Below are 9,486 nucleotides of genomic sequence, written 5' to 3'. Positions count from 1 at the left end.
CTGAGGCATAGGGAATGACTTTCATTCTTTCTCTATCTTCTGCCGTGGTCGGGCTTTGAGTCTTACTCAACTTCACACCTTGTACCACAGGTAAGAACCCTTTCTTTGATAGGTCCATTTTGAACTCCTTCAAAATCTTGTCAAGCTATGTGCTTTGTGAAAGTCCTATCAAGCGTCTTGATCTATCTCTATAGATCTTGATGCTCAATATATAAGTAGCTTCGCCGAGGTCTTTTATTGAAAAAATCTTATTCAAGTATCCTTTTATACTATCCAGAAATTTTATGTCATTCCTGTTCAACAATATGTCATCCACATATAATATCAGAAATGTTACACAGCTCCCACTCACTTTCTTGTAAACACAGGCTTCACCATAAGTCTGTATAAAACCATATGCTTTGATCACCTTATCAAAGCGTATATTACAACTTCCGAGATGCTTGCACCAGTCCATAGATGGATTGCTGGAGCTTGCACACTTTGTTAGCACCTTTAGGATCGACAAAATCTTCTGGTTGCATCATATACAACTCTTCTTTAATAAATCCATTAAGGAATGCAGTTTTGATATCCATTTTCCAGATTTCATAAAATACGGCAATTGCTAACATGATTCGGACGGACTTAAACATCACTACGAGTGAGAAAATCCCATCGTAGTCAACACCTTGAACTTGTCGAAAACCTTTTGCGACAAGTCGAGCTTTGTAGACAGTAACATTACCAGCAGTGTCAGTCTTCTTCTTGAAGATCCATTTATTCTCTATGGCTTGCCAATCATCGGGCAAGTCAACCAAAGTCCACGCTTTGTTCTCATACATGGATCCTATCTCGGATTTCGTGGCCTCAAGCCATTTATCAGAATCTGAGCTCATCATCGCTTCCTCATAGTTCGTAGGTTTTTCATGGTCTAGTAACTTGACTACTAGAATAGGAGTACCATACCACTCTGGTGCAGAACATGCTCTGGTTGACCTACGAGGTTCACTAGTAACTTGATCTGAAGTTTCATGATCATTATCATTAGCTTCCTCTCTAGTAGGTGTAGGCATCACTGGAACTAATTTCTGTGATGAACTACTTTCCAACTCAAGAGAAGGTACAACTACCTCATCAAGTTCTACTTTCCTCCCACTCACTTCTTTCGAGAGAAACTCCTTCTCTATAAAGGATCCATTCTTAGCAACGAATATCTTGCCTTTGGATCAGTGATAGAAGGTGTACCCAATAGTTTCCTTTGGATATCCTATGAAGACGCATTTCTCCAATTTAGGTTCGAGCTTATCAGGCTGAAGCTTTTTCACATAAGCATCACAACAACAAACTTTAAGAAACGACAGCTTATGTTTCTTGCCAAACCACAGTTCATATGGTGTCATCTCAACGGATTTAGATGTGGTCCTATTTAACATGAATGCAGCCGTCTCTAAAGCATAACCCCAAAACGGTAGTGGTAAATCGGTAAGAGACATCACATACCGCACCATATCTAATAAAGTACGCTTACGACATTCGGACACACCATTACGCTGTGGTGTTCTAGGTGGCGTGAGCTGTGAAACTATTCCACATTGTTTCAAATGAAGGCCAAACTCGTAACTCAAAAATTTGCCTCCACGATCAGATCGTAGAAACTTTATTTTCTTCTTACGATGATTTTCCACTTCACTCTAAAATTCTTTGAACTTTTCAAATGTTTTAGACTTGTGTTTCATCAAGTAGATATACCCACATCTGCTCAAATCATCTGTGAAGGTCAAAAAATAATGATACCCTCCGCGTGCCTCAACACTCAATGGACTGCATACATCGGTATGTATTATTTCCAATAAGTCATTGGCTCGCTCCATTGTTCCGGAGAACGGAGTTTTAGTCATCTTGCCCATGAGGCATGGTTCGCAAGTATCAAATTATTCATAATCAAGTGCTTCCAAAAGCCCATCTGCATGGAGTTTCTTCATGGGCTTTAAACCAATATGACCTAAACGGCAGTGCCACAAATATCTTGCACTATCATTATCAACTTTGCATCTTTTGGCATCAATATTATGAATATGTGTATCACTACGATCGAGATTCAATAAACCATTTACATTGGGTGTATGACCATAGAAGGTTTTATTCATGTAAACATAACAACAATTATTCTCTGACTTAAGTGAATAACTGTATTGCAATAAACATGATCCAATCATATTCATGCTCAACGCAAACACCAAATAACATTTATTTAGGTCCAACACTAATCTATAAGGTAGAGAGAGTGTGCGATGGTGGTCTTATCAACCTTGGAATCCCTTCCAACACACATTATCACCTCGCCCTTAACTAGTCTATGTTCATTCTGTAACTCCTGTTTCGAGTTACTAATCTGAGCAACTGAACCGGTATCAAATACCCTGGTGTTACTATGAACACTAGGAAAATACACATCAATAACATTTATATCAAATTTACCTTTGTTCACTTTGCCATCCTTCTTATCCACCAAGTATTTGGGCTACTTCCACTTCCGGTGACCATTCCCTTTGCAGTAGAAGCACTCAGTTTCAGGCTTAGGTCTAGCTTTGGGTTTCTTCACGGGAGTGGCAACTTGCTTGTCATTCTTCTTGAAGTTCCCTTTCTTTTTCCTTAGCCCTTTTTCTTGAACTAGTGGTCTTGTCAACCATCAACACTTGATGCTTTTTCTTGATTTCTACCTTCGTTAATTTCAGCATCGCAAAGAGCTCGGGAATCGTTTTCGTCATCCCTTGCATATTATAGTTTATCACGAAGTTCTAGTAGCTTGGTGATAGTGACTAGAGAACTCTGTCAATCACTATCTTATCTGGAAGATTAACTCCCACTTGATTCAAGTGATTGTACTACCCAGACATTCTGAGTACATGCTCATTGGCTGAGCCATTCTCCTCCATCTTGTAGGCAAAGTACTTGTCAGAGGTCTCATACCTCTCGACATGGGCATGAGTCTGAAATACCAATTTCAACTCTTGAAACATCTATATGCTCCGTGGCGTTCAAAACAGTTTTTGAAGTCCCGGTTCTAAGCCATAAATCATGGTGCACTAAACTATCAAGTAGTCATCATACCGAGCTTGTCAAACGTTCATAACGTCTGCATCTGCTCCCGCAATAGGTCTGTCACCTAGCGCTGCATCAAGGACATAATTCTTCTGTGCAGTAATGAGGATAATCCTTAGATCACGGACCTAGTCCACATCATTGCTACTATCATCTTTCAACCTAGTTTTCACTAGGTTAACGCGGTTGATGTAGTCGAACATCTTCATGATCCAACCGATCTAGTACCGAACGTACGGCACCTCCGAGTTCAGCACACGTTCAGCTCGATGACGTCCCTCGAACACTTGATCTAGCAGAGGGTCGAGGGAGAGTTTCGTCAGCACGACGGCATGGTGATGGTGATGGTGATGTGATCCGCGCAGGGCTTCGCCTAAGCACTACGACGCTATGACCGGAGGAGTAAACTGTGGAGGATGGCACCGCACACGGCTAAGAGAATATATGTTGTGTCTCCAAGGGGTGCCCTGCCCACGTATATAAAGGAGGGAGAGGAGGAGGCCGGCCACTACGGGCGCGCAAAGGGAGGGAGTCCTACTAGGAATCCACTCCTAGTAGGATTCGCCCCCCCCCCCTTTTTTCCTTCTCATGGAGGGGGAAAGAGGGAAGGGAGAGGGAAGAGGAGAAGGAAAGGGGGTGCACCCCCTCCCCTAGTCAAATTTGGACTCCCTATGGGAGGGGGGCGCGGCCACCCCTTGTGGCCTGCCTCCCCTCTCCCCAATGGCCCATGTAGGCCCAATACTTCCCCCGGGGGGGTTCAGGTAACCTCCCGGTACTCCGAAAAATACTCGAACCATTCTAAAACCATTCTGGTGTCCGAATACTATCATCCAATATATCAATCTTTACCTCTCGACCATTTCGAGACTCCTTGTCATGTATGTGATCTCATCCAGGACTCCGAACAAACTTCGGTCACCAAAACACATAACTCATAATACAAATCGTCATCGAACGTTAAGCGTGCAGACCCTATGGGTTCAAGGACAATGTAGACATGACCGAGATACATCTCCAGTCAATAACCAATAGCGGAACCTGGATCCTCATATTGGTTCCTACATATTCTACGGAGATCTTTATCGGTCAAACCGCAATAACAACATACGTTATTCCCTTTGTCATCGGTATGTTACTTGCCCGAGATTAGATCGTCGGTATCTCCATACCTAGTTAAATCTCGTTACCGGAAAGTCTCTTTACTCATTCTGTAATGCATCATCCTGCAACTAACTCATTAGTCACATTGCTTGCAAGGCTTATCATCAGGGGCGTAGCCAGGCCCCGGGCTGCCCTGGCCATGGCCTGGGGCGTGGAAGTAAAACGCTTTGTATATTGTTAGCTACAGTGCGGTACTATAGCTACAGTATTACTATTCCAACGAAGCTGACCCAGGGCGTAGCTATATCCTGGCTACGGCGCTGCTTATCATGACGTGCATTACCGAGAGGGCGCAGAGATACCTCTCTGATACTCGGAGTGAAAAATCCTAATCTCGATCTCTGCCAACCCAACAAACACCTTCGGAGATACCTGTAGAGCATTGTTATGATCACCCAATTACGTTGTGACATTTGATAGCACACAAAGCATTCCTCCGGTATCTGGGAGTTGCATAATATCATAGTCGAAGGAATATGTATTTGACATGAAGAAAGCAATAGCAATAAAACTTAACGATCATTATGCTAAGCTAACGGATGGGTCTTGTCCATCACATCATTCTCCTAATGATGTGACCCCGTTCATCAAATGACAACACATGTCTATGGTAGGAAACTTAACCATCTTTGATTAACGAGCTAGTGTAGTAGAGGCTTACTAGGGACACTGAGTTTTGTCTGTGTATCCACACATGTATCAAGTTTCCGGTTAATACAATTCTAGCATGAATAATAAACATTTATCATGATATAAGGAAATATAACTAACAACTTTATTATTGCCTCTAGGGCATATTTCCTTTAGGGGTGGCTTATATAGAGTGCGCAAGGCCCCTCGCAGCCCTCAGTTACACATGGTTCAATGTGAGTTAAGGCTGGAATGTTACTGGTAACGCCTGCTATTAATGATCTTTATGGCGACAGAGTGAATGCCTGAACATTGCTATCCTGGAGTGCATGCTTTGTCGTCGGCTGGTAGACGGCAAAGACCTTTGCATATTTGCCACCTACTAGCAGACGACATAGCGGTCCACGTGGCAGCACCGGGGGGACTGGCCTATATGATTTCTTTGACGTCTGCTGGCTGACGGCAAAGATGCAATGGTCTTTGCCGTCTGCCAGCAGACGACAAAGCATCCAAATAGCTAGCCAGCCTATTACCCCAGGTTGCACAGGTAGCTGACACGTGGCATATTTGCCGTCTGATGGCTGATGGCAAAGCTCTTTGCCGTCTGCTAGCGGACGGCAAAGAGCCTGTATAGCCCCTGTTTTTTCTTAAATTCATTCACTTTCACAGATACACACACACACATATGAAAATACTTTTGACAAGCATACCAACACATATACATACCAAATCATATCCCTGCCATATGGATCATCCAACACATATACATAGCAAATCAAAAGTCCATATGCAACATATATAGCTAGCCAACATATCCAACAACATATCCAAGAAGAAGAAGAAGAAGAAGAAGATTTTTTCTTCTTCTCTTTATTTTTCTCCTCTCCTCTTCGAAGAAGAAGAAGAAGAAGAAGAAGAAGAAGACTAGTTAGAAGAAGAAGAAGAACAACAACAACAAGAAGAAGATTTTTTCTCTCTCTTTATTTTTCTCCTCTCCTCTTCTTTATCTTCTTCTTCTTCTTCTAACTAAGGTAGGTAAAAATGCCATTTTATTGCTAAACTAGGTAAAAAAAATGCTAAGCGTAGGTCATTTTAGAGCTAAGCTAGGTAAATAGGTCATTTTGGAGCTTAGTAAGGTTATTATGTCATTTTTGAGGAAAATAAGCTAAGTCTATATCATTTTGGACGTAACAAAGATTATCATGCCATTTTTGACCTAAGTATGCTAAGTATGTCATAAATGAACTAAAGAAGCTAAGTATAGCTCATTTTTTATCTAACTTAGGTAATTATACCATTTAGGAGGAAAATAAGCTAAGTATCCATTTGTAAAGCAAAACACTAGAGAAAACTTACCCTCATCACAACAAATGTGATGAAGATCGCAAGTAAGGTAACAATTGATCCAACGACATAATGATACCAACCCTCATTATCAATGGCATATTTTCTAATCTTCTTAAGCTTCAGGCGCATTGCATCCATCTTCAATCGCATTGCATTCATCTTCATCTTGTGATCATCGACGGCATCGGCAACATACAACTCCAATGTCATCTTCTCTTCTTCAATTCTTTTAATTTTTTTCTTTCAAATACACATTTTCTTTTTCAACTAAATTTAACTTCTTGACAAGAGGGTCGGTTTCAAATTTCGGTTCACATACCTCCTAGATTAAAATATCTCTATGTCAACTTGATGACCATAATTGTCGTAAATGCGAAATGCAACAAATAGTTATGAAAGAGAATTTACCACATCCGAATCATAAAGCGGGCGAGGGCCGATGGGGACGGACATCAAGACCATGGCACTATGTATAAGAAACAATCATACAAAGTAAGAAAATTATACAAGTAACTATATAAATCATACAATCATACAAGTAACTATACAAATCAAGTACAACATAAAAAATTAAATACCTAATAATAATCTGGATCGTCGTGTTCAATAAATGCTTTGGGATCAATAAATGCATCATCATCATCACTATCGAATAATGACGTGCTCATCATCATCATTAATAAATGCATCATCATGTGGAAGGCCACCTTTACGTAATCGGTCAAGCATTGACAGGTCATCCGCAGTAGTAACCTCTTCTAGTTAAGGTTCTTCTTGTTCCGGCTTAGGGGTGAAGTCGGGTTCACTGTCGCTGTCTACTTCAATGTTCTGGGGTGAAGTAGAGCGGTTCTTGAAACGTTTTTTGGTCTGCGTCTTCTCACCCATACCGTTGTCTACCACAACATACCTAGATGAATTGCAAATGGGACAATAGTTCAAGTCTGCATACTGAAGCCTAAATAAGGCACATCCTTTCTCACAGGCATGTATCTTCTTATAGGGCATCTTAAGAGCGCGGAGGATTTTGTCTGACTGGTACAGGTTTGCAGGTAGTACATGGCCTTTGGGTAGAAAACGTCCAAATATTGTCATCATTGCATCGTAGCATTCTCTGCCCAAGTTGAATTGAGCCTTCAGAGCCATTATTTGTGAGATGGCATCCAGCTGATAAAGCTCAGTGTGCTCGTGGAGAGGACGTTTTGAAGACTCCAACATTTCATTGAATGCCTTTGCAGATTCCTCCATCTCATCGTCCGAGTCCCGAGCATCATCAAAGTCTTGCACCATGTCTTGCATCCTGGTACCATGCTCGTCGGTGCAACGACGAAGCACCTCAGCTCTGGCACGCTGGGCAGACTCCCCATGAAATGTCCATACCGTATAATCTGCCATAAAACCCCTCTTCTACAGGTGTTTGCCCATTTCATCCTATGTCCTCTTGTGCCAATTGTTGCACCCGGCACAGGGGCATCATGTTGTCCTCTGGCCATTTGCAAATGCGGCTCCCAGAAACCCCTTGGTTTTTGTTAACCATTCAATGGTCATGTCTTCCTAACTAGTGTGACCGTGTACATCCACACACGATTAGTCATCTTGCCTAGCTATTGTACACATAAGAAATATATATATATATATATATATATATATATATATATATATATATATATATATATATATATCAACATGTAGATATTCATCAGTTAATGGAGTTTGTCCCTTTTATTACGTCCATGCAACCTAGATGCTAATAGGTAAAGATAGGTCCTAATCCCACCCGAGTATGTGTAGATTGAGTTCGTTTTCTCATGCTCTGCTCTGGATCCGACGCAAAATTTCCGCAGCACCTCCCCGCTGTTCTCCTGGTACACGTCTCGGCAATAAGCAAAGAGGATGTGTACCTAGAGAACAACAGGGAGGCACTGACGAAATTCTGCATCGAATCTGGAGCAGAGCATATGGGAAAACGAACCCAATCTACACATACTCGGGCTGTCCATGGATAATGTTGGACAATTCGAAAGAATCACAGTTATAAATATGCAAATGCATGCATATTTATAGATGTAACCCTTTCGAACGGGAGACGCATAGTGGTCACGCATACTGATGATTGAAGACACCTATAGCTAGCAAGTTTCATCGGCACAAAGACCGGAACATAGAAAATGAAGGGGGAGGAGGAGATGTCATTTGTGCTCACCCACGAACGCAGGGGCGGAGCTCGTCGAACACTAGACCCTCGCAGCGACGAAAAAACTGCACATTTAAATCGGAAGATGAGTAACATAGCAATTTTGTTTTTCCTGTCAATCTAACTAAATATTTACAACATGACGAGCGGGTTAGGGGGTTCCTCGACGTAGATGGAATCCTAAATAGCAAGTATCATCGGTGTGAGATACATGTGGCGCTCGGCGTTGAACACTAGATCCACATCCCACAAGTGAAGTCGGTGCCCGGCGTCCCGCAACAATAGCTCTGGTGGCCGATGATGGTCGAACACCTTGGCAAATTTGTCTGGCAGCCTTTGCGATGAGGATTAAAGCCAAGTTTTGAAAGTTCAAACAACCAAACCGACTTGAGTCAGTTTGGGTGTTTCAAGTTTCAACACTTGACTTTTAATCGTTATCGCAGAGGCTGCAAGACAAAATTCGCAATGATGTTCGACCGCCATCAACGCGGAGAATTGTTGTTGTGGGACGCCAGACGCCGGCGTCACTTGTGGGACGTGGATGTAGTGTTCGACACCGACGGTCACATGTATCTCGCACCGATGATACTTTCAATTTAGGGTTCCATCGACACCGAGGAACCCCCTAACCCGCTCGATCTTGGATGCCCCCTTTTCCTACTTCTTTTTTCATCTTCTACTTCTTGTTTTCATCTTCTTCTTCTTCTACTACTACTTATTGTTCTTTTTTTCTTATTCTTCTTCCTCTTCTTCTTTTTCTTCCACTCCTTCTTTTACTTCTTTTTTCATCTTTCTTGTTTATTCTTAAAAAACAGAAGAAAAAAACTTAAACAAAACTATAAACTAATTGTAACCTAAAATAAACTAAATTAACCTAAACTAACCTAACCTAACCTAAATTAAACTAACCTAACCTAAACTAAACAAACATAAACTAAATCTAAAAATAACAGAAAAAATCACCACGACGAGGGGTGGGGCGGGGCCGGGCGGTGCTGTGCGGCCGGGCGGCGGCGGCTCGGGACGGGGGCGTGGCGGTGCGGGGCGGCCGGCGACTCGGGACGGGGGCGGCG

The sequence above is a fragment of the Triticum aestivum genome, chromosome 5A (genome assembly GCF_018294505.1).
Source record: "Triticum aestivum cultivar Chinese Spring chromosome 5A, IWGSC CS RefSeq v2.1, whole genome shotgun sequence".
In the NCBI taxonomy this organism is placed as follows: Eukaryota; Viridiplantae; Streptophyta; class Magnoliopsida; order Poales; family Poaceae; genus Triticum; species Triticum aestivum.
This window is presented reverse-complemented; position numbering follows the sequence as displayed.